This window comes from Tursiops truncatus, chromosome 18, assembly GCF_011762595.2.
Source record: "Tursiops truncatus isolate mTurTru1 chromosome 18, mTurTru1.mat.Y, whole genome shotgun sequence".
Lineage (NCBI taxonomy): Eukaryota > Metazoa > Chordata > Mammalia > Artiodactyla > Delphinidae > Tursiops > Tursiops truncatus.
The window spans coordinates 54,057,981-54,084,245 of NC_047051.1; the positions used below are offsets into that span (position 1 = coordinate 54,057,981).

Sequence of the window (26,265 nt, forward strand, 5' to 3'; positions counted from 1 at the left end):
GTTAAGTACAGTTGCCCATGGATATCGGTTGGGGTATTGGTTCCCGAATACCCTGCTTATGCCAAAATCTGAGGATGCTCAAGTCACTTATATGAAATGGTGTAGTATGTGCATGTAACCTACACACATCCTCCTATATATTTTAAATCACCTCTAGATTACTTATACTAGCTAATACAATGTAAATGCTATGTAAATATTTGCCAGCATTTGGCAAATTCAAGTTTTCTTTTTTTGGAACTTTCTGGAATTTAAAAATATATATATATATATATATATTTTTTTGGGCTTCCCTGGTGCACAGTGGTTGAAAGTCTGCCTGCCGATGCAGGGGACATGGGTTCATGCCCCGGTCTGGGAAGATCCCACATGCCGCGGAGTGGCTAGGCTCATGAGCCGTGGCCGCTGAGCCTGCGCGTCCAGAGCCTGTGCTTTGCAACGGGAGAGGCCACAACAGCGAGAGGCCCGCGTACCGCAGAAAAAAAATAAAATAAAGATAAAATAAAATAAAAAAATATACATTGTTGATCCAAGTTTGGTTAAATAGTCAGATACAGAACTTGCAAGTACATATACTGGTAATAGGGAATTTAAACTAAACACATACAGTACCAGTATGCTATAGGCACCAAACAATCAGAACAGACGCTGACTGGAAATAACCAGTAGAACCATACTCATTTTTAGCAGCTGAACATAGTGGTAGAGTTCTGTTCTGGATATGATAGATAGAAAACCTGTGTTAAAAGCAGTGTCATAAATAAAAAGCGTTGCCAGGCATGAACGTTGTGGTGGAGAAGGGAACACATAGGTTTAGGACTATGTAATTTGTATTAACTGTCATCGTATGGTGTTGATGGCTTCCATGATTGTTGCCATTTCTGTCAACAGTGTGCATATATTAGAGTCAGGTGGTTATTCGCTCTTGAGAAGCGTCTGCCAGTAATTCTAAATAAAACACTCATACAGCTTCTGGGAAAACTATTCCCATGGTCATAGAAAGGAAAATTTCAAAGGCTACTGATTGATGGAGAGGGATAGCTGCTTCCCTGATCAAATAGGTGGAAGATGATCTCATATGAAAAATCGGGTATTCTCTCCAACTGCACCTCTTGTGTGTGTGTGTGTGTGTGTGTGTGTGTGTGTGTGTGTGTGTGTGAGAGAGAGAGAGAGGGAGGGAGAGAGAGAGAGGGAGGGAGAGAGAGGTTAGGGGCATGAGTTGGATGGTTCTGTCTTTAGCTTTTGTGTTTATCAACATTGATTCTGTAATCTCGTATCTTCCTTTTGCACTCCTGGAATCAACTATGAGGGCCTCCTGGTTATTTGCACTATTCTGTTCAGAAAATGATATTCACTGTAAAGGCCAAGTCCTCAGAAGACACTATTTTCAGAAAACTGCTTCTGGATTCTTCTGTGTTTCTATTCTGTTTCCTGAAAAAACAGCAGGAATTTTCACCCTCAGGATGGTTCCTGTACTCTATATAATTGTACTGTTTTTAGATAGCACATTTGAAGCATGCTTTCTGATAGAGAAGTACCCACTGAGAGCATAGCAACTGCATTTGACCTATTTTCTTGGATTTACTTCTGTTTCCTGGTCCTCACTGCTGGTGTCAGTACCTGCACTTGCTCTGAAGGCAAAGTGAGTCTAAGAAAAATGAAGCCAAGGATTGATTTACCACTCAGGGCAGTCCTTTACTGGATTCATTTTTTGCAACTGGTATATGCCAAAATTAGGCATATATCATATGTTTGGTTAACAAAAAAGGGGAAAATATCCCTAAAAAATTTTAAAGTTTAGTCAATCTTACAGTCTGCTTTTTTCAGTTCTATGGCCAATAAGTTAATAAGTATTAGGGACTCCAGTACTGCTGGATGACTTCAGATAAATGGTTTCTTATCTGTGTAGAGCAATTGGCTCTAATCCTCAATCATTTTGCCCCTTCATGTATTTCAATGATGTTTATACATCTCCATTCTTCTGCTGATATCAGCACTTCCCTGTGTAACCATCTCTTGCTTTCTTCAAGAAAACTAAAGTTATTGGGCAGGACCTGCAACAGTTTCAATATTTTTGCACTAAAAATAAATTCTATAAACACACACTCACAACCATACTTGCACCTGCATAGTTCTGAGAACTCTGTCTTCTTTCAGCTCCTCCACTGGTTTTCCTAGTACAATCCATATCTATTCCATTTAAGACCTTTTTCAATACATTCGATCTGTTGCTGTTTCACAGTTTAAGCCAATCTTGAAAGATGCTCAGGCCTTTTTGACAAGAAAAACAACAAACTGCCCCCTATCTCTGCACCCTGCTATAGCTTCCCATGAAATAGAAGGTGCCATTTTATTATCTACCCTCACCTCTTAACACACTTCATTCTGAGCTCTTCCGTCATCTTCACAATGAAGTTACAATTATTCTCATGATTTGTCATTCCATTAGATACCTTCTCAACTTTTTCTTACAGGAGAATCTAGAAAGTGTTTTATGTTGTTCATCACAGCTTTTTTTATTGAATTCTTTACTCCTTTTGATTCTTTCCAAATATATCTTACTGGTCCTAGTCCTGCTTTTTACACCTTCCTTCTAGATCATTTACCAGAACCTTATTTAGCACCATTCTTTGGTTGTCATCCCTTTCATTTTTCTCTCTAAAATCCTACCATCTCTCTTTTCTGTACAATTTCCCTAAGAAATGTATTTTCATTGCTTCATCTGATACTTGCATTTAAGTATTAACCAATCCCCACATCCAGCTTAGATTGACATACTTTGCAGGGAACATTTTTGGGTCATCACCATCTTTCAAGTTCTCCATCTGAAATTTCTATATAAAATCTAATTATCTTTCTCTAAAGTTTTATTTTTTATTTTTATTTTATTTTTTTGTTGCATGAAGGGGAACCCCTTCCAGAGCCTGAGAGTGGGCTCTTGTCTAACACTTGGAATTGTCTGAGGAGACACACAAGCTGACAAAGCAAGACACTTTATTGGGAAGGGGTGCCTGGGTGGAAAGCAGTAGGCTAAGGGAACCCAGGAGAACTGCTCTGCCAGATGGCTCACTGTCTCAGGTTTCATGGTAATGGGGTTAGTTTCCCGGTTGTCTCTGGCCAGTCATCTCGCTTGGCCTATTGTATGACTCAGGGTCCTTCCTGGTGGCATGCGTGTCTCTCAGCCAAGATGGATTCCAGAGAGAAAGACTCTGGGAGGTTGGTCATCTCCTCTCTCTTTTGGCCCCTCCCAAATTCTTCCAGTTAGTTTTTGGAGGCAACACCATGTTCCTTATCACACCTCCTGTTGTGAGACAACTCAAGCAAGTGGACCTGGCCAAGCTGGATGGTTTCAGTCAACAGTTCCCTAACAATTTTATTATTTACTTTTTATTGTTTTATACATAAATCCACTTTAACCCACTTTTAAAAATCACATTTAGTATTGCTCTCCTTCATTTCATTTCCAATAATACCTGTCAGACAAAGACCAGCAAACACACAAATCCCCAGGACAGTTTTCACAAATGTGCTTCAGACTCATGGCCCATTTTCCTGAAGTATAGCCTCATCTGTATTTGGCAAAGGCATTTTAGATTCTACATATGCCTGTACAAGATCTGTTCCTTCAATTCCAGTATTTATTTTTCACCCTCTGTCTTCGTGATCTTTTAATATCCCAAGTCAGAAATTTATTATTTGCCTTTTTTAAAACCTTGGACATATAGTCAATTGTTTTGCTTATTTTGCCTCTTTGTTGCATAATACATTAATCTTTTTGTCTTTGTCCTGACCGCTTTTGATGGATAATTTTATGTGTCATGGAATGCCAACGAACAAAACAACCCTTCTTAATGATTGCTTAACTTCCTAGCTTGTCTCTTTTCCTCCAGTTCATCTTGTTGCTGGCAAAGTCTCTAACTTAAACACAACCTGACCAATACATTCCCAAGTGGGATCTTTCCAGTAGTTTTTCAACCCCTTTGTGATAAAATACATTCTTTTTAGTATTTTAGACTTGCCTCTAGTACATACCTAGTACCTTGCACATTCATCTCTGCTACTACATACATAACCATTATGTAACATCATTTACATAATTTGCTTTACAAACACGTTACACTGTGTGTGCCTTTTCTTATTTTGCCACGTCTGTCTTGAATGTCCTGTCCTGCTCTTGCCTCACTCTACTACTTTCTTATTCTCTCTAGCTATAGGCATCCTAATTATACAAGCATTCCTTACTTGAGTTCTTACTGTGTATAGAAGCAAAATGAATCATGACAAGCAAGTATCATTAAATGAAAACTTATTAAATTAGTCCACTCTAAGAAGTCTTTTTTTCAAGTCTGGTTTCTGTTCTTTACTTTTAACATCAATCTGTTTGTGAATCGGTTTCTTGATGATTGTGGAATTTGCAATAAGTATACAGCGTATATCAATTGCAAAGTAAAATTGCAACTAAAACCAAAAAGTAGAATTTCAATAAGTATATGATAATGATCCTGGAGAAATGTTAAAAATCACAGTAAAAGAAAGAAAAAAAAAAGTTGGAGAAAATGACAGGTAGATGCAAGAAAGGAAAGGATAAAAATGATTCTTTAGACAATTGAGGTATCTCTTGATTACTTATGGAAACAATACTTCCCTTTATGATTCTGATGAAAAAGTCAAACATTAAATGCAAGACTTGATAACATGGTTTTACACTGTAATGTTAAGAAAATGCAAACAGATAATAACCACTTGATTCAGACTCTGATGCAAGAATCAAACACATATACAAATATAACATATTTTGTTAAACGCAGGATGAATTCAATTGTTTTTTGCAATAATTTTTAATTTTGCTGTTCACAATAAATGTTATACATTTTTTTTCACTATTTGCAATGAACTTTTGTTCCTCATTTTCATTAGGTTAGTTTAGTCTTTTTCCTTAGGTATCAGTGAGGTTTGAAATATCCTTATGTTGGATTTCATGTATGTTCCTCAGTAAAAGTTTTTTTTTTTTTTTTTTTTTGCGGTACTTGGGCCTCTCACTGATGTGGCCTCTTCCGTTGCGGCGCACAGCCTCCGGACGCGCAGGCCCAGCGGCCATGGCTTTCGGGCTCAGCCGCTCCGCGGCACGTGGGATATTCCTGGACCGGGGCACGAACCCGTGCCCCCTGCATCGGCAGGCAGACTCTTAACCACTGCGCCACCAGGGAAGCCCAGTAAAAGGATTTTTTAGATGAAGTAATATTTCTGTGTCTATGTGTTTGCTTTCCCCCCAAACACATACCCCATATGTGCAAGCTTTTGGTGGATAATTTAGTATTATACATGATATCACTTATATGTGGGCTCTAAAAAAAATGGCACAAATGAACTTATTTATAAAACAGAAATAGAGTCATAGATATAGAAAACAAACTTATAGTTACCAAAGGGGAAAGCGGCGGGGAGGGAGGGATAAACTAGGAGATTGGGATTGACATATACACACTACTATATATAAAATAGATAACTAATAAGAAACTATTGCATAGCACAGGGAACTCTACTCAATACTCTGTAATGACCTATATGGGAAAAGAATCTAAAAAAGAGTGGATATATATATATATATATATATATATATATATATATATATATAACTGATTCACTTTGCTGTACAGCAGAAACCAATACAACATTTTAAAACAACTATAGTTCAATAAAATTAATTTAAAAAGTAAAAAATAAAAATAACAAAAAAAAGTTTTTAAAAAAACACACGTGTCAAATACAGAACCAGGGACCTAATAGGTATCCACATAATATCCATTGAGCGGAATTCAAGAAAGTCTATTCACAGAATAATCAAGTTCAATATTTGAAATTATTTTTTGGTAGAGAAGGAAGAGTCACAAAGAAAGCATTTTGCTCACTCATCAGTCAGGGCAAATAACTACATCAGAAAGAGAAACATAGTAAATGGTAAATACCAGGGAGAGAGAAGGAAGGAATGGAAACAATGTTTTCAGCAAGAGAAAAAGACATACAAGAAGAGTCTTCAGCTGTTGGTGAGCATCATGTTTTGATAATGGAGGGATGTAATGGATGCTACTTATAGAAATCACATGCGTTGCTGATTAAGACTAAGAATGCACGTTCATAGAAATGTGTATGATTTCAGACTTAATATATTCACAAAATAGCTTTACTTTTGGAAGAAAGTCCCTATGAAATAAAATGACTGTATTAAATATTTTGATTAAAAGGGCTGAAATTATTTCCCAAATGATGCTGTGGGAAATCAGGCAGAAATCAAATACTTTTTATTAACACGTGGAAAAATATGTGGACATGTTTCAAACTTCATAATAAGAAAGGAGAAAAATTCACAAAATTTTAATAAAAATTTAATAAAAATTCAAAATATCAACATAATAGTGAAAAGTTCTTTATATATTAAAGCCTATATTTAAAAATTAGGGAGCTGGAGATTTTTTTTTTAAGGAGGACCATGAATGTCATAAATACCTCAATCATTTTATGGTAACATTTCTGTTATAGTTATTGTATTTTTTATTATAAGCATGGAAATGCCTTGCTGACATATGATTTAAGAATTTAACAGTGGCAGATCAATGAACCATATGTACAATAAAAATAATTATACTGGTCATGCTTAAAATTTCAGATAGTTACCTTGAGAGATAAGTATGGTTTCTGCCATATTTCCTTCAAATGTATATAATTAGAACAAAAACCTTAGATTTTACTGTGAGCCCCATACTCATAAAATGGGTAAAGAATCTATATAAACAATTGAAGCCTTTATATGTGAATACATTAGTAGTATGCATATAACATATTTGTTCTAGAGATGGTTTTCAAGAAAAATACTTCACATTTGGAGGCCCTGCTTTCAATATCCACATCTATTTATGACTCTTTTCAGATAAAAAGATATTCTTGAGAAAACCATAAAATTTATGAAGTATGATGTTTTAAAGATACTAACTTTTAGGGCTTCCCTGGTGGCGCAGTGGTTGAGAGTCCGCCTGCCGATGCAGGGGACACGGGTTCGTGCCCCGGTCTAGGAAGATCCCACATGCCGCGGAGCGGCTGGGCCCGTGAGCCATGGCCACTGAGCCTGCGCATCCAGAGCCTGTGCTCCGCAACGGGAGAGGCCACAGCAGTGAGAGGCCCGCGAACCGAAAAAAAAAAAAAAAAAATTAACTTTTAAAAATGTTTTTCCGGATAAGTAAGTTATCTCAGATTATGTTGAGAATAAATTGGCTATAATACACGGGACAAAAAGGAAAGAAGGAAGGAAGGGGACTAGGACGGGACCAGGGATAGATGAATGGAGGGATGGAGGGAGGAAGGGAGGTAAGAAGGGAGAGGGAGAAAGAGAGAGAGAGAGAGGAAGCACATGAAAGCAGTGTAAATAAGAGGAAGAGGAGGTGGGAGAGAAAACCTAGGGTGGGAGGGAAGAAGAGAGAAGAAAGAGAAAAGAACAAATCAAAACAATTCTCAGGGCAGAGCCTCCAGTGCGGAGAGTGGATGAATATACTATCCATAAATACTGATGAGTAGATTAGGATTCCCTCCTTGGGCACAGAATTTGAGAGCTGAAATAAATATTTCAGATTTCCAGTTACCACTTCCTATGTCAGAAACACACTCAATGTAGAAATGTCATGTGGTGCAGCTCCATGGAAGGCTTTCATGTGAAGTTCAGAAATGAGAAATTTTCCTATTATCTATTTACAGGTGCAGAAAGTTCAGAGCTGTTCTATTATTCATGGATATTTTTTTCTGCCAGTACTAAGTAAGGTAAGGGAAAGTAAGACCACAAGAATAAATAGTTCCATTTTCCATACTGTTGCCACTGCCCTTCCCCTCTCCTCTCCCACTCCTGAGCTTCCTCCCTCGTCCCATCCTTCCCCTTTCCCCCTTTCCCCGTCCTCTCTCCTCTCCCCTATCTCATGCCTAACTAGAGTTTTAACCTTTTTCGTGTGTGTTGCAAGCTTACGGATTTCTTTTCAGAATAATGTTTTCTTTATAACCCCTAGATGGGGTTATAAAGGGAACCAATTCTGTTAACGTGTTATTAAAATTTTCTTATATGGAAATTCATGTGCTTCTGTATTAACCATTTAATAACTTGATATAATATCATGTTAATAAAATGCCATAATTTCAAATAAGTGATGAGCATAAATAATCGTTAGGGAAATATGCAAGTGAATGTGATACGTAAATATTTGTGACATCTGTTTCTAAAAACGTCATAGTTACTCTTATAATGTGGTTCACAATCAAGATTCATAATTGAAAGAAATGTTAAATTTCAGTGAAAGGGTGATAAAAATAAAGATGCAATTTTTTCCCATTCAAATTCATGAAATCTCCACATTCTATCCAAGAACCCCTTGGATGTGGTTGGACCATGCTGGTAGCCAAAAGAGAAATAAATCTTTTCTCTGTTCTCTCTTTGGTTTTGAAATAGCCTTTGTGTAAAACTTACTGGTCTTGAGTAAAGTTATGTAACTTGGGAATTCAAAATTTAATTACCTTATAGATATTTAAACATTTTATTTTGTTTTTATTGCTTAATATTTGGCTTTTATAGTCCAGATCTCTTCTCAAACTACAAATAACTAAAACCACCTCATGACACTGTAAGTCTTTTTTCTTCATGCTTTAATAAACACACAGTCTAAATAAAACATTAATGTTCATATAGTCAAGCCAGAAAAAATATGAGATCTTAATGCTCATTCCTCCTTAAATTTGTAGTGAATGAAAGAAGTGATTCTCAATTACATAGAAAAACATCATGAGAAGCTAGATCTACCATGCTTTTTAAATTGCCTTAGTCATTGTTCATAAATCAGAATACAGATATACATTCCAGACATCTGGTAACCTTTCCTTAATGCAATATTTCAGTTTCTATACTTAAAATAGAAGTAAGCAATTCATTTCCACTGTATACTACATAGCTAACAGTTCATAGTTTCTGACAACTTCAGAAGAATGGGAAAGAATAAAAATTACTAGATATATGTCACTGCCAGCATAAACAAATTCAATTAAACCCAGGCATTGAGCCTTCCTTGAGCAGTTGAAATCTCGAAATCTTAGAGAGAGAATTTCTCTCCATGTTGTACTTGATCATTCTTGGTCATTGTTTATCTCCATCACTGAGGGAATTTATTGCAGTACTGAACCTTGCCCTAGATTTATGGTTAAAAGAAGTTTAAAAATCACATTTGTTAATGTCTAGGGTTGTTAGTATTTCAAGTCACTTAACCTCTCTATTCTTCAGTTAAATACTTACTTAATGTAACTCAGAGGGTCATATTCTCTTGATAACTAATTCCGATTTGTGGGGTGGCTGGGGGGAGATAATTTTAATCACATACTATACTTCTATCTGGTTTGTTATAGAATAAAATGAAACTTACACAATTCAGCATAGAGTCATATATTCAAGGTTTTCTTCATTGTTTTTTTTTGTGTGTGTGTGTGTATGTTTCCGTCCCTTAACTTTATTCTAGAGGGTGCACCTACATGATTGTTGTTGAAATGCCACAGCAAAGTGAGGGGAAAATGTCATCTGGTCTCTTGTTTTTGGTTGTTGTCCATCCAAGTTAATATCCACTGAGTTGCCCTTCTTCCTCCTTGGTCCTTCATGCAGTCATCAGCTCAGATGTTTGCATTCCTACGTTGTCTGCTCATTTCTTTTATTCCAGCATGCACTGACACATTCTGCTTGTTCTAAGTCCTCTCCTTCCTGGCTCTCAGTGCCATAATATCTTAGCCTAAGGGAAAGATTATTTTGCTCCTTTTTCCTTGCACAACTATATGTGTCTGCCTTCATTCCATCTGCTTATACATTATACATAACCACTGCATGCAACTCATACTGTTTGTACACTAGCCTGGACACTGTTTCTTCTCTGTGACGTTTATTCTTTGTGAGGTTTTCTCATATCTTACTTGGAAAATGAGGCCATCATAGCCTCGTTAAGCAGATTTCCTAAACAGCTAGACTTTTATTTGTCCTGCCTCCAGCCTGTCCTTCAGGAGCTCAGTTTGAAGGTAGAGAAACAGCAGACCTCCTTTTGAGGCCTATTCCAGCATCTGTTCTGATAGCCTATCTGACATCTTCGTCTCATTAAGATATTTTTTTTATTTAAAATCTCTTAGTAAGAAGAAGGGGTAAGAACTGTCTCAGTGTGTTTGTGTGTGTGTGTGTGTGTGTGTGTGTGTGTGTGTGTGTATTACATTCAATGCAATCTCATCTATCTCTATCTTTATCTCCATCTCTATATCCTCCTCCAGATTCTTAATTTTCCTAATTATTAACTGTGGAATACTAAAGGTCAAGAACTCACTTCTTTTATTCTCAAGTTACTTTGCTAAACCATGAAAAACAGAGTCTAGAAAGTCTAGTGGTTGGGGGTGGGAGTGGCATTGAGTGAAAAGAATTAATGAGAATGAAAAGCTTAATAATAGAACTAAAGTTAACAGATCAAAATCTTACTCCATCAGTAGGTAAGAGTGATCTGTAAACCCTAAAACTATGGACACACATAAAAAAACACAGGTGTACCACACACATAGTTACACTATTAATGGAACTCTATACTATTTTTTAACCATAAAAATGTCTAATCATTAACACTACATTGGAAATGCTTCTCAGTCTTACAGTTTAAACCAAGTTTGTTAAATTCTAGTTCTTTATTCAGATGAAAACTGATTTATTTAATACTATGACATGAAATTTATCTATTTTATCTCCATAATTAAGTTATATTTTAAACACATATACAAAATTAGATCAATCCAATGACATTAAAAAGCTATTTCAAAGAACAAAGATGAGGTTTCCAAATCATTACGTTCAAATTATTGCTAGAAATATTTGGTAACAGTGTCATTTTATTCAAATGTATGAGCAGTTAAATAAACGATGAAAACTTGATCGATTGGAAAAATGTAAAACTAAACAAAATATGTAAACATATTAAGTCAATAATAATATTATACTCATGTGAAGTAGTAAAAGCAAAAAGAAAAGCAGAGTAATTATATTCAGTGCAATCCCATCTTAATTGCAACCCAAAATTGTCTCCTTTATGACACTGTAACCTCATATCCTTAAATGGGGAGTGTCCCATAGTTAGCATTTTATTACACTTTGGATGCATGTCAAGCAAATTTTCACATTATTGCTGACCACTTAAAAACCTCTATATAAAGTTTTTGTAAAACGCCTCATTATTTTAATGGAAATTGGAAAATGTCCTAGACTAGACATCTGCTCTTAACTTGCATTCTGGCAAGCTGATTCATTTCTAAGGGAAAAAAATCAAAATATTTGAATTGTGATTCTACCTTTCTTTGCTATAAAATGGAATGTAATAGATAGTGTACTTCCTGCAAAGATTGTGCTCCACCCTTATTACAATATCCATGATTGTCTTGGCACCAAACCCCTTTCTCCATGGCTAGTTTACAATTATGGTCACATCTCTTTGTCAGAGTAATCACACTGGAACATTTTTATGGAAGAGTACCCTCATGTCCTTGGGAGAATAAGCTTGGAGAGACAAGGAAAATTCATATACAGTAATTTAGATTCCAAAAACTATATATGATCCTGACATCACATTTTATGGGGAAAACATGTTGTGGAGAATTACTTAAACTTCTTTTAACAATAACATATCATTATCCCTCATCATTAGCTACACTCCAGAATTGTTTTAAAAATTTAACAGTATATTTATAAAATGTCTAACACAGTACTATTATTTCCCTGATGAGTAGTATATATAACTTTCTTTCTTATCTATTGTCTTCTGTTGATTTAAATAACAAGATGTCTCCTAGATAAGTTAAAGTGGTTTGGAATGAGGAAGTTTTATTTTTAAAGGTCCAAAGGCAGACAAGAGAAACTAATATTTATGAGCAGTTTCTCTGCCTTTGGCATTATTCCTCATATCAAAGTGATCCAAAAAAATTGTTTTGATTTCCCTCTTGGCCCATCACCAATTCTGAACCTCCTCCAGTCTTTGGAAAGTAGGGGCCACATCTGCCTCGTTGCTCAATTTAGAACTTCAGAGTTGTCTCTGATTCTTCTTTCCTTCTTCAGATGTTTCCCCTACCAACTAATTTATCAACAATAACTCACGAACCAATTCAGTTTATCCTCATCTCCACTGTAACAATGCAAAACAAATCATGAACATCTTTCACCTGGACATATCACATCATATAACTACAGCTTTTTTAAAATTAATTTTAATTTTTATATGTCAATTATACTTCAGTAAAGTGGTTTAAAAATCTTTCAACATCTCTCATTGAAATTCAAACTCAATTGTCATAAATAGCGAGACATACAAGATCTGGGTCCTGTATTCTTTTATGATTTTATTTCCTATCACTCTCCCCATTGTGATTAGGTGTGCGCTCTGTTTTATGATTATGTCCAACTATCCTTATATTCAGACCTTCTTGATTTTATGGTTTCCAGCCAGGGATACCTTCTCCCGAATCTTTTAATGTCTGGTCATTCAGATATTTGTATCTTAGTTTAAATGTATACATACACTTTCATAATGTACACAAATATTAATAGCAGCATTATTTGCAGTTGTACAAATTTAAGTAGAATGTGTATAATCATAAGATGAAAAAACTGTAGAGCAATAAAAATAAGTGAAAACACTGCTACTTGACATGACACAGATGAAACTCACCAACTTAATGGTTGAAGGAAGGTAGATACAAAATATTAAATATTCTATTATTCCATTTATATAAAGCTCAAAACTTGTAAACATGCATTAGAATTTAATACTGGGTCTGTCAGAGAAGAGGCAGGACATAGTGATGGGAAAGGGGCATAAAGAGGCTTTTGTGTTATGCAGGTGATATTCCATTTGTTGATCCTGTGTGTTGTTTACAATGATAGGTTCACTTTGAGATAATTCACTGAGCTCATTTATCATTAGTGTGATTTTTTCTGCATGAAGGTTACACTGCAACTTAAAAGGTTTATTAAAATGACTAGTGTTCAGGTAGTTAGCAAAGAAAATGAGGATGTCAAGCTTGATTAAGAATACACATGATTTTGTAATTAGTTGATAGCTACAAAATCCATGTAAAGGATAATAGGAGAATACGTTTTCAGTGAAAGCCAGGATGGAATTGTGAATACTGAATTTTTAAATAGGGATATAATTTAAGCCTATATTTAGTGAAGAACTATTGAAATTTTTCTAGGTTAAGAATATTATCTTAAGCCATAAATTATTCCCTCCTAGAGAAAATTGTTATGGAATTCAGAAATGAGACTGATAAATTAATGATTATTTAAAAAGTCACTCATCAGTCCTGGTTTCCATTTGCACAGGTGTCTCTGCTTCCTCTCTTCAGGCCAGGCAATCGCCTAATTGCTGTCTGCACTGGAAGCCAGTCTCAAAAGAGCTTTCACCTACTGCTCTAAACTGGGGAAGCCCAGGCCCTGCATTCAATCAACAATCTGGCTTTTCCTATTGTCACTTATGGGAAGTTCCTCAGTCTTTGCATCATAGGGAATGAAATCTGGGATTTATGTTTTGATATAGATTTCTGTCCTCATCATACTCAACCTGTTATCTGAGACAGATAATGACTCTCATGATCATATCTTAGATGAAATACCCCTAGATTCTTGGGGTTTTCCTCCCACCTAGTATCTACTTTACCTAGTATCTTAACATGAAGCTCCATAGGATCCATTCCTGAGTTTTCCTTTCTTTTCTCTTTACACTTTGTGAGTCATCTCATCTATTCTTGTGGTTTTACATACAAATCTACACTGATCATGTCCCTGGCTTCTGGTCGGTATTTCCACACATATAATTATCATCATAAGCCGTAATATCTTTCATTTAGCCTTGATGAAATTTGATTAACACATATGCCACATGTCAATAGCAGAAAACTTGACAGGACACAAATGCTTTTGAGATTTCAAAGCACTTAACAATTAGTGTTTTTTTGGATTGAAAAGGAAGCATATTAATGAATATTTACATACCAGTTACCATATAATTTAATTTAAATTCAATTTTTTGTCTGTCTTAACATCTAATTATATATATATATATATATATATATATTTATAATCTCTTTAAGAAACAGCAAGAAAAACTTTCCTGTGATATCAAAAATGTTGTTTGGTTTTTGTTTTGTGTTTGGTTCTAAGAACTGTTGTTTTATATTCCTGTAACAATAAATGTTAACTTAGACTTCACTTAGAGTTGTATCTATTTTCCCCATAGATGATCCATTGTATTCACCAACATCATGACAATAGCTCATTAACTATAACCTTAAGAATCCATTATTAATATACTCAACAAATTATATTAATAATTAATATCAGTAACATTGCTAAAGTATTTTACATTTTAAAAATCCCAAATAAAAGGCAGTGGACTAACTCATTAAATTTTATACAAAAGATCAAGCATATATGTATGCATGTTTCATGTATGTGTGTATGTCTGTATATATATATTGATACATATACCTATAGATGTGTGTGTGTATATCCATGCTTTGAATAATATACTTAATATTTTTATCTAGATTTATCTTAGTCCTCTTAAACTTAATTTATTAAAATGGAACTTCATACTTTTTTCCCAAAAGTGTTTCTTAGCAAATCTCTCTCATCCTAGTAAATTGCATTGGCATTTATCCAATTAAATTAGAAACCTAATAGTCACTCATAATTTTTCCATTTTTCACCTCCCCATTTATTCCATTAGTACTATTAGCAGTTCTTCTTGCCCTATCTCACTTTTATTTAATCCTCTCTATATTGCTACAATTAAACTAATCAAAACACCATACTCCTCCAACACTGCTTTTATTCATGTTCCATCCAGCATTACCCATTAGCAGGAAATCATCTTAAAAATGTTTATATTTGATAATGTCACTACCTCTTTTAAGTTGGATGATAGTTTTTACTGTGCTTTTTATAAATTCTAAACTACCTACGGTGGCCTACAAGTTTCTGTGTAATCTGCATTCAACTGCTTTTCCAAAATCAACATTTACACCCTTCCAGTTGGTAAGCTCTTTCTTGTCAAAATGCTATAATTCTATACTCTGAGAACTTTTGAAAATGCTCTTCACAATTTGTGAACTTACTGTTCTATCTTGGAAATGTTCTTTTACAATGTTCTGAGTGTATCTAACTCCTAATTTTTATAGTTACCAGTGCCTGTGTTGTTTTCTGACAGATTCTAGCCCTTTGAAAACTGCAGACCTATTTGATTAGGTCTTTCTTTTCTTTTTCTCCCAACGTCGTGCTTTTCCCTTCATAGATATTATCAACTTAATTTTGTTTTTGTTTTGTTTTCTTTGCTTGTTTCTTTAGTTTTCTTTTAGTAACTTCTAAAATTTCAACTCTTACAGGGCAAGTAACCTCTTCTGTTTTAATAGTCTATTACTAACACCTAGAGAAGATACCAGGATATACTAGTGAAGTCAGCTAGAATATGTTACCCTAAAATATGCCTCTTTGACATTAAAAAATACTTTGAGCTGAATGCAATTAAGAAGCAGCAAATGCAAGAAAAACTCTTTCTACCCTCCGCTTTTTTGCCTAAGGCAGGGTATAAATTTACCTTCTACTGGAGACAGACTCCGATTAGCCCCAGAGATGGCGCCAAGGAATCTGCAAACAAGCCTTATCCATTAGTTTCCTCCCATATTTGTACCTTCTCAGAGATAGCCACCCTTGGAAGCCTGCTTTCCCTTGTCCTGTTGTTTCTCTACAAATTTATTGTTCTTTGTTGAAGATGCTATATAAAACGGACTTATGAGTCCACTTTTCATTTACCTTTTTGTCTATGTTTCTTCTGCATGATGTGTACTGCACATGTTAATAAACTGTTTTTCTCTTGTTAATCTTTTTGCTAGAGTACCAGTTGAAAACCTAAGATGGGTAGAGGTAAAGTTTGCCTCCTTTGCAGTAGTTAGAATCATTTTCTATATCTGCTGTAAAAACAAAACAAAATAAAACAAAACAAAAAAACTGTGACAAAGTTAGTGGCTTAAAATAACACAAATGTATTACCTTATAGTTCTGGAGGTCAAAAGTGGGTCTAAAAAGGTAAAACCAAGGTGTCCACAGACAGAGCTGCATTTTCTCTAGAGGCTCTGGGGAGAATCCACCTCTTAGACTTTTCCAGCTTTGAGAGGCTGCCCACATTGCTTGGTTCACGGCCCCATTCCTGCATCTACAAAGCCAGCAACATTGAATGTTCATCACAATACTGTCTCTGTGGTTCTTTCTCTTTTGCCTCCCTCTTCCTCTTATAAGGACCCTTGTTATCATATTAGGCTCAGCTGGATAATCCAGGATCATCTCCCCATTTCAGGGTCAGCTAATTAGCAACCTTAATTCATCTGCAACCTTAACTCTCCATTGTCATGTAACTTTACAAATTCATATGTATTGAGAAGTACGACATGAATATATTGGGGAGCCCATTATTTTGCCTTCCACAGTAGATACTCACAAATTTGTTGTTTTGTTTTGTTTTCAATGGGTAGGTGAGTTAGGTGGCATTGCATTACTCCCAAACATGTATTCATAATTAATAAAATTTGATTTTTACTTACACATTTTTATTGACAATATTCTGCCTCAAAATAAACAAACAAAAAACAAAACCAGAACTATCCTAACTATATAAAGCATCATAGTGCTGTGGAAAGCTTGGATCTTGGGAAAAAAGAGAACTGAAATTTCTGTCTCCAGAGATTATTCAAGTGATTTGTAAAATCATGGACAACTCATATAATATCTCTAATTCTATTTCTTAATATACAAAATTAGGGATATCATTTTTTAATATTTCAATCTTGTTTATGAGAAGTAGTTCTGGGTGTAGGTGTCAATAAATAGTACTAGTAGTTGTTGATGATAATTTTGTGGTTATTATCGTTACAGAATACCTGCCTGCAGAAATATTTTCAGTCATTAGAATTAACAGTAGTTAGGATTGTTAAAATGTGTCCACTCAAAGCAACTGTTTTCAGTCAGTGATTCGGCAAGTTGTGTCTGTGAAAAGTAGACTACAAGAAAGGTCATTGAAACAACTATTCCAGTTCTCTAATACCCATTCTTTCCTCTCAAATGTTGGTTTCTTTTCCTTTAAACATCTGCTCTGGAATAATTTACTATCTCAGTTCTGTTTGACTTCCAGCATTTGTGACTCATTCTGCTTTTCTTAATCACTTCCAAAAGAGTAGTCATAATCTGCCTCAATTGCTTGAGGGAGAGGAAGTGCAACACATTCTATTCCCTTTCATCACAATTTAAAACTGAATGCTATATTATTCCGAAAGTGTATGAAATCATGTTTATAAGAATGATTTTCAAAGGACAAATTAAAAGTTTATTTTTATATCTTCTCTGATAAGTATGTGTTATATCTATAAGTTTGTAAAGACTCCAGGGAGACGAATATTCGGATAGTTTCTGTTATCGAATCCATTATTCTTTATTAGCCTTTTCATGTGGACTGTGAACCATCAGACGTGCCATCAAAATTGATTTCCTGTATAGGCACAGGTATTTTCACTGTAAATGAACATATACATAGGTTTGTGTTTTCACTACTTTTATATGTGAAGTTCATTTCACTTTATCTGTTCAACTTATTTGATATTTTGAAGGATTTTTTTCTCAGTTATATTTTTAAAGTTTTTTTATATCTGAGTAATAAATGCATGCAGTTTTTTTCTCTTATTTAAGTATAATTGACTTACAATATTATATTAGTTTCAGGTGTACAACATAGTGATTCAGTATTTTTAGATTATATTCCATACAAAGTTATTATAAAATATTTGCTATAATCCCTGTGCTGTACATTACATCCTTGTAACTTATTTATTTTATACCTAGTAGTTTGTACCCTGCACCTATTTTACCCATCCCCCCACCCCTATTCCCACTGGTAACCACTAATTTGTTCTCTGTATCTGTGAGTCTGTTTCTGTTTTGTTATATTCATTCTTTTGTTTTATTTTTTATATTCCACATATAACTGAAAAAATACAGTATATGTTTTTCTCTGTCTGACTTATTTACTGGCACAAAAACAGACACGTAGATCAATGGATTGAAATAGAGAGCCCAGGAGTAAGCCCATGCACACATGGTCAATTAATCTACAACAAAGGAGGCAAGAATACACAATAAGAAAAAGATAGTCTCTTCAATAAGTGGTGTTGGGAAAATTTGACAGCTACAAGTAAAAGAATGGAATTAGATCATTTTCTCACACCATATACAAAAATAAACTCAAAGTGAATTAAAGTCCTAAATGTAAGACCTGAAACCATAGAACTCCTAATAGAAAATAAGCAGTACACTCTTTGGCATAGGTCTTAGCAATATACTTTTAGACAAGGCAAGGACAACAAAAGCAAAAATAAACAAACGGGACCTAATCAAGCTTAAAAGCTTTTGCACAGTGAAGGAAACCATCGACAAAACAGGAAGGCAACTTACTGAATGGGAGAAGATATTTCCAAATGATATGTCTAAGGGGTTAATATCCAAAATATATGAAGAACCCATGCAAATCAATATCAAAAAAAAAACCCAATTAAAAAATGGGCAGAGGACCTGAATAGGCATTTTTCTAAAGAAGTTATACAGATGGCCAACAGGCACAAGAAAAGATGCTCAATATCACTAATCATCAGGAAAATGGAAATCAAATGCACAAAGTTTTAAAGTCACATAGTGCTATGAGCTTATAAAAAAATCAATAACAGAATTTCCTTGGCCTCTTTTTCTCTAAACACCATCTCACTTTTCCAGGGGCAGTACTTTTCATTGTTTCAACTGTTCTCATTCACTGTTGTATCTTCACTTACCATGTTATACATTGTCATTTGACTTCCTGTTATAGAAGATGGGGATTATAGCTTTCTTATATTTTTAGCCCTTCCCCTGCCTATAGTTACGTCAACATTTTTGTTTGAAAAGAAAATTATTTCTTTTAATATTATCACTCAGTAAGTAGTACTTTATATTTTCCTTATTGTACTATATAGGCTGTTTAAAATTGCCTAAATTTCTTTCATTGTTTTATATTTTATGATAACATTGCTCAATTATGAACAATTGTTCAAAAAGTGCTCAGTATAATTTTATATATAGTCAATCCTGTCAAGTAATATAGTAAGTTTTATTTTTGTGTTCTTTTGTGGGGAGGGTTGTATTTGCTTTTCTTCTGTTTTATTATGTGTTTTAAAACATTGGAATATTACTCAGCCATAAAAAGTAACAAAATTCTGCCATTTGCAGAGATGTGGGTGGACCTAGAGACTGTCATATAGAGTGAAGTAAGTCAGAAAGAGAAAAACAAATATTGTATATTAATGTATATATGTGGAATCTAGAAATGGTACAGATGAACCTATCAGCAAAGCAGAAATAGAGACACAGACATAGAGAACAAATGTGTGGACACCAGGGGGGAAAAGGGGGTGGGATGAATTGGGAGATTGGGATTGACATATACACTACTATGTGTAAAGTAGATAACTAATGAGAACCTGCTGTGTAGCACAGGGAACTCTACTCAATCCTCTGTGGTGACCTAAATGGGAAGGAAATCCAAAAAGGAGGGGATATATGTATACATATAGCTGATTCACTTTGCTATACAACAGAAACTAACACAACATTGTAAAGCAACTATACTCCAATAAAAAATAAATTAGGGCTTCCCTGGTGGTGCAGTGGTTGAGATTCCGCCTGCCGATGCAGGGGACATTGGTTCGTGCCCTGGTCCGGGAAGATCCCACATGCCCAGGAGCGGCTGGGCCTGTGAGCCATGGCTGCTGAGCCTGTGCGTCCAGAGCCTGTGCTCCGCAACGGGAAAGGGCACAACAGTGAGAGGCCCACATACCGCAAAATAATAATAATAATAATTAATTAATTAAAAAATAAAACAAATTCTTCCAAGTCTTTCAGATTTCTCTCTTCAATCAACTTGAGTTTCTATTAGGATTCCTATACAACCCTTTGTCTCAACATTTCCCACTGCTGGCTGTTGAAATTTTCCTCATCCTTATAATTATATAGAATCCACAGCAAAGTATATAATAGCTGAAATGAAGAATTAAGTCTATGATTTCTTAGTTTTTTCTTACAAATAACCATATACAGTGTTTACAAATTTATTTAAGGAATTTTATATTTTGTAGTTTTTATTTGAAGTTGATATTATTAACCGTTATAAGTAAACCTAATTAGTAATACTAGTATCTTAATTTTACATCATGATAGATATTTTACAAACAACTTCCATAAGAATGATTTAATCTAGTCACTTTTTAACATCATTATATTTAGAATCATCATGTGACATTTGTTTTCAACTTACATATTGCTATTACTATTCACTTCAATAGTAAAACCCCAAATCTGTATAAAGCCAGTTCTCTATTTATTGATTTCCTGAACCAACCTCAGGTAGACACTTAGGACCAGCAGAGATGCCAGTCTTTATCTCCTAAATTTTTTCACATTCCCTTTTTATGCAACTACAGTTTCACTTCTCTTTTCAAACCTTCAAAATTTCCTATCACCTCCTTGCTCCACAACCACTTTGTTTCCTACTTCACTGAAGTAGGATAATCGGAGCTATAGAAGTAGTATTCCAATATTTTCCTCACCTGTCCCTGGAACATTTTGAAAAACTAAGGTACCTGAAATTTTGTAATATGAATGGTTACATGAATGTAACTGTTGACATATTTAAAATATTAATATAATATATTTTAATGCTAGAAATTTAAAAACTATTTTAATTCTGTTTATTCATGGGGAAATGCAACAGGGTAAGATTGGGGTGGGTAAAAGATATCCTCTTTTATTATAAACTAATAGAGGGTGATTGTAAAAGAGGAATTGGAACAACAGATCCAGCATGATGCCTCCATCATAAGTGCATTTTAGGTACTTCAGTTTTAAGAAAATTAGGAGATTCGGAAAATATATCCCATCATATTATCCCTACTGCACACACCTGTTAAAGTCTTGATGTACTTTTAGAGATATCTATGTCCCAGAATATAAAGAATTCCTACAGTTTCATGAATGAGTAGTTTCTTGACTCAACCTGTTCGGGAGGAGGCAATACAAAGGGCAGAATGCAAATAAAAGATGCTTTGATTGTTCGTCTTTGGGAACGTTTACCTGAAGTTGATGTAACTCATCTTTGGAGAAATGTCTATTCAGATTCTTTGCCCATTTTTAAACTGAGTTGTTTTTTGCTGTTGAGTTGTAGGAGTTCCTTATATAGTTTGGATATTAATCCTTTATTGCACTGAGATATCTTCATAAAATGTCAAAGCACCTTTCTAATAAAAAGTATCCAAGGGGAAGTACTGGTACCATAAAATGAATAGGAATACAATAGCATTGAGATGCTCAATAGCTAATAAAAGGTAGAAAACAGTAATGATGCATCAAAATCCAGACAGAATTCAATGATGATCTTTTTAAAAAATACCCATCTATCATAATATAAAGTTAATTGGTAATTTCTAAAATTGATGAATCAAAAGAAAGCAGATTACACATAGTGTTTGAAAGTGTGTGCTGACATCCAGGGAATTTTTTCCTTTTATATTCTATATTGTATCCACTGATCCATAGATCCTAGGTCTGTTTGTTTTCTGGGTTTTACCTTTGTTTCATCCTCAGATTTCTTCCAGAGATAAGGTGCATCAGAAATCTTTCGTTTTTTGTGGCTTTACATGTTTAAATATTTTTCCCTACACCATTTGAAAATTGTGATCATAAGGCAAGTGACTTTTTTTTTAATATTATTTTTAGCTCTATTTGACTAAACTCTGGTTATATAACAGTTTAATAAAATGATTACTATATATGCAATTAAAAATAATTTTAAATGTTTTCCAGTACTAAAAAATAGATATACTAAGAGAAATATTTGGGGGTTTTGACTGATATTAAGCTGTGAGTCAACATAATTAGCTATCAAAAATTGATATAAGATACACTGTTTTAAATATAATTGCATAACAAAAAATTTCCTCTTATGCTTATTCAAGGAAGACTTAGCAGTCACTAAGGTTCACAACACTGAACTTGTTTAAGGACAGAACAAATAATTACTTTGAAGGAATGTTATAAAGGGGAATTGACCATAATAGTGCAGGTTTTTATTGCAAAAATATCACAAGTAAGATACAATCGTAAGGCTAAAACTTGAAATCAGGACTACTGGCTTTAGTTTTTTTAGTAAATTCTTTGTAACTATCTAACATATAGTTCACATCACACAATATCACAAATCATATGAATCAGTATACTGTTATAAGTATTCTCCATCATAGACAAATTAATTCTAGTTAAATAATATTCCGAACACATCTGAAAATTTTTATGGTAGCATGGTTACCAAGTCTGTGTGTGTGTGTGTGTGTGTGTGTGTGTGTGTGTGTTAGCGATTTCACTGTTTAAAATGGTCCTCAATGGTAGTGCTGAAGTACCTAGTGTTCCTAAGTATAAGAAGACTATAATGTACCTTATAGAGAAAATAAATCTGGTTAGTTCTGGTTATACAAGTTTCATTCACGCATAAGTTATAGTGGTATTAAATGTGAGTTTCATGTTAATCAACAGTTTATAGTGAATAAATTGCCTTTTAACAGAAACACATACAAAGCAAGATTGTATATTGATTGTTTCATGAAAATATTTTGACCAGAGGATCCTAGGAACCTAACCCTGTATTTATCATAAAGCAATGTTTCAGTATTCACTAATTCAGTGTTACAACAACTTTATGGAAAATAACTGCCAAGAATAATGAAAATTGTGTGTGTATATACATGTAATATATCCATATAAACATACCTATGGGTATATATACATACATACATATATATGTACTGTGTGCATGTGTGAATTTTTTAAGTCAGAGAAGCATGATAATATATGTAAATTTTAAAGCAGTGTTCAAAGTTTGTTTCCAAAGATGACTGCAAGAATCTGTCATATTTTGCAAACTGCTTTGCACTATGACTTTGTCACTTCTTCCATCAACAAATGAAGTCTACTCCTCTTCATCTTGAATATGACTTTAGGACGTGTTTTTACCAAAAGAATGTACCAGAAATAGCCTTGACCACTTGGAAGGCAACAATTTAAGAGACCTTATGACTTCCATTTTTGTCCTCTTAAAATCCTAGCCACTATATAAATGTTTAGAAATACTGCTGATGAGACTCTGGAGTTTGAAATATCGTGAAGGAAAAAGAACCCTGTAGGATAAAAAAACATAAAAGAGAGCTCAGAATTTCACCCATGCCTACTGTAGGGACAGCTATGTCACTAAGGCCATATTAGATCTCACAATCCCAGCTGAGCTGCCCAAGGCAATTCTATATAGAGCACAGAAAAGTTTTCTCTGCTGAGCCCTGCCCCAATTCTTTACCCAAGGAATAAGGATCATTAAAAAAAAAAAAAGTGTTTTTAAGGCATTTCATTTTAGGATGGTTTGTTATGTATAATGGGTAACTGATACAGGAAGAGATTGTCTGCTAAAATAGAATTCTTCAAAATGAATATATTCTTACCTAATGATCTATTACTTTTAGAGAAAACAAAATATACATGTGTATTCCAAAACATAATACTAAAATACCATTCAAAAAAATAATTTAATTGCTTATTTACTATTTTATGTTAAAAAAATCTTTCTTTGGTTCAATTTTGTACATAACATTAATGGAAAAACACAATGAAGCCACTTCAATATGAACATGGTGCTAACAGAAAAGTTTTATTAGTTATTCATTCTTTTAGAAAATTTGTCTCAAGCATTAATGCAAACCAGTAACTGCACTATGTGGAGACTGTACAATGTTAAACAAATCTTTCATCCTCCTTGAGTTTCTGGAGTTACAGAAAACATCCACTGCTAGGCTTTATCATATTGCATACTGGCATAAGGAAAAACTACATAATGTTTCCTAATGAATGCAGTGAACAAACTGGTCAGTCAAAATCAGACATTACAAATAATTGTAAAACCACACGTATTTACTATAGATAATAATTAAATAGCATGGAATCCCAACCCCACCCTTTTTTTAATAAAGAGAGAAAAAATATGGAAAATCCAAAAAAACATAAAGTCATATATGCATGTATATATGAGATGTATAATTTGAGTTACAGAAAAAGCTAGCACAGACACAATAGTTAAAGAAATAGTTGCTAATAATTTCCCAAAACAGAAAACATCACACCACAGATTCAAGAGGCACTATAAACCTAGGAAAAGTAAATAAAAAGATGAACATACCAAGACACATCAGGGTAAAACTGTCAAAAGCCAAAAAACAAAGTAAACAGAGAAAAAGAGTTTCTTCAAATGAAGAAAACTAAGGTTGTTGCTTAATTTTCAAGAAAAATAATGGAAGCCAGAAGACAATGAAATTATATTATTAAAGAGCTGAAAGAAAATGAGCCCCAAGATAAAACTGTATATTCCTTTATACATCTTTCAAAGAAGTGAAGTAAGTCAGACATAGAAAGACAAATATCATATGATGTCACTCATATGTGGAATCTAATTAAAAATGATATAAATGAACTTACTTACAAAACAGAAGCAGACTCACAGATTTAGAAAACAAATTTATGGTTACCAAAGGGGGAACTTGGAAGGGGAAGGATAAATTAGGAGTTTGGGATTAACATACACACTATTGTAATGGAGCAGGACCCCATGGGGCATTGGAGGGGAGGCCTTCCCCATATCCTCTGCTTTAGCTCCTCTCTGAAGTATCTAGATAATAGTATTTGATGCAAACTTCCTAAATTGTTTTGCAGATGTAAAAAACCTCCCCCTCTCCAACAAATGGGAGATGTTAACTACCTGATGACCATGAACACATAGCCCCAGGCCTCCTGGAGCCTAAGGACTGATAATGTTAACCCTGTGACACCACCCTGCTACCTCACCATCAACCAATCAGAGAATTGGGCACAAGCTGTTCCCAGACCCTGTGACCCCCCTCCCTCATCTGGCTTTTAAAAGTGCTTTGCCAAAACCCTTTGGGGAGCTCAAGGCTTTATGGGGCATGAGCTACCTTGTCTCCTTGCACGGTCTTGCAATAAACCTTTCTCTGCTCCAAACGCCAACGTTTCAGTTTATTTGACCTCACTGTGCGTTGGGCACACAAACTTGCCTTAACACCACTACATATAAATTAGATAACCAACAAGACCTACTTATAGCACAGGGAACTCTGCTCAATATTTTGTAATAACCTACAGGGGAAAAGAATCTGAAAAAGAATGAATATATATATATATATATATATATATATATATATATATATATATATATATATATATATATGTATAACTGAATCACTTTGCTGTACACCTAAAACTAACACAACATTGTAAATCAACTATACTCCAATAAAATAAAATAAAATAAAACACAGGCATTTCCAGGTAAACATCACAAATATATTGTTGGAACACATAGATTAAAAGTAATATTAGAAAGAGTTCTTCAGATAGAATAACTGTGCCAGATGAAAACACAGAAACATAAGGTGAAGGTAATATTACAGGAGAAAGTACATATTCAGGTACCTTTAAAAGAATATTTACTGTAATATTCTGGGGTTTTAAATACATGAGAAAATAACACAAAAACCATGAAAGGAGAATGGAAGTTGATTTGAATATTCCTGTGTTTTCCTGAAAAGCATAAATGTGTTACTTTTAATAAGACTTTAATAAGTCTAGGATACATTTTTTAAAAATTTTTATTGGTGTATAGTTGCTTTACAGTGTTGTATTAGTTTCTGCTGTACAGCAAAGTGAATCAGCTATACATATATCATCTCTTTTTTGGATTTCCTACCCATTTGGGTCACCATATAGCACAGGGAACTCTGCTCAGTGCTCTGTGGTGACCCAAATGGGAAGGAAATCCAAAAAAGAGCTGATATATGTATATGTATAGCTGATCATCCATTTTATATACAGTATCAATAGTGTATATATTTCAATCGCAATCTCCCAATTCATCCCATCCCCCCTTTCCCCGTTGGTATCCATACGTTTGTTCTCTACGTCTGTGGCTCTATTTCTGCTTTGCAAATTAGATCATCTATACCATT

The 26,265-nt window shown here is 34.3% G+C and overlaps 1 long non-coding RNA gene across 1 annotated transcript in view; it reads right to left on the reverse strand.

Moving 5' to 3' along the window:
- Positions 1 to 26,265, reverse strand: part of LOC117308864 (uncharacterized) — a 58,651-nt gene that overhangs the window by 7,929 nt on the left and 24,457 nt on the right. Inside the window, exon 3 of the long non-coding RNA XR_004523123.2 lies at positions 16,133 to 16,295. This is a non-coding gene — a long non-coding RNA (uncharacterized lncRNA). The remainder of the gene's footprint in view (positions 1 to 16,132; positions 16,296 to 26,265) is intronic.